Source organism: Myotis brandtii, unplaced genomic scaffold (genome assembly GCF_000412655.1).
Source record: "Myotis brandtii unplaced genomic scaffold, ASM41265v1 scaffold667, whole genome shotgun sequence".
Lineage (NCBI taxonomy): Eukaryota > Metazoa > Chordata > Mammalia > Chiroptera > Vespertilionidae > Myotis > Myotis brandtii.
This window is the reverse complement of record NW_005370593.1, coordinates 2,376,310-2,377,341: the sequence shown is the minus strand read 5'-3', so window position 1 is coordinate 2,377,341 and position 1,032 is coordinate 2,376,310.

Here is a 1,032-nt window from a genome sequence, read left to right as displayed (position 1 = left end):
CTGAACCTTTTTTTAAAAAACCTGTCTGACAATGCAGGGACATCATTCTAAGGACCAGTGGGTAGAGGGGTTAGTCTAAGGATGCTTCCATGCCACATACCATCTCCAGTCAAAGTGGTACCAGGTATTTAAATCAGAGCTGAATAGCTGATGTGGGCTAGGCTATTCACATTATTTCTCTTGAATTTGGAATTGGAATACCAAACAACTATTGGGAGCCAAACTAGAAAACTTTTCATGTGCTGAGATGACAATGGAATCAAGAAGAAACACTAAAAAGAGGCATAGGGAGCCAATACGAAGAGGAAGAAGGCGGGAAGCATGTTTCCTGAGAACTAGTTGTAAAGTAACTCAATATAAACTTGTAGTAACTTTATTACATTTTTTTATTAAGACTTTTTTAATGAGCAATTTTAGGTTCACAGAAAAATTGAGGGGATTATAATAGAGATTTCCCATGTACCCCCTACCCCACACATGCAGACTCTCTCATTGTCAATATCTCCCACTAGAGTGGTACATTTGTTAAAATTGATGAACCTGCATTGACATGGTAATCACTCAAAGTCCATAGTTTAAATTGCTGTTCACTCTTGGGTGTTGTACATTCATTGGGTTTGGATAAAAATATGTAATGACATATCCATCATTATGATATCATACAGAGTATTTTCACTGGTCTAAAATGCCTCTGTGCTCCACCTATTCATCTCACCCCCCAGGCAACCACTGATGTTTTTACTGTCTTCATTGTTTTGCCCTTTTCAGAATATAATATAGTTGGATCTTTTTTAATATATGCATTCAGTGCTGTATATTTACCTCTGAGCATTGCTTTCATAGCCTCCCCCAAAGTTTGATATTTTGTGTTTTCATTTAGTTCCAAATACTTTGTATTTTCTCTTGAGATTTCTTTTTTGACCCTTGTGTTATTTAAGTGTGTTGTTTAATCTCCGTGTGTTTTGGGATTTTTCAGTTATTTTTATGTTACTGATTTCTAGTTGTTGTTTTTTTTTTTCTTTATTGATTAAG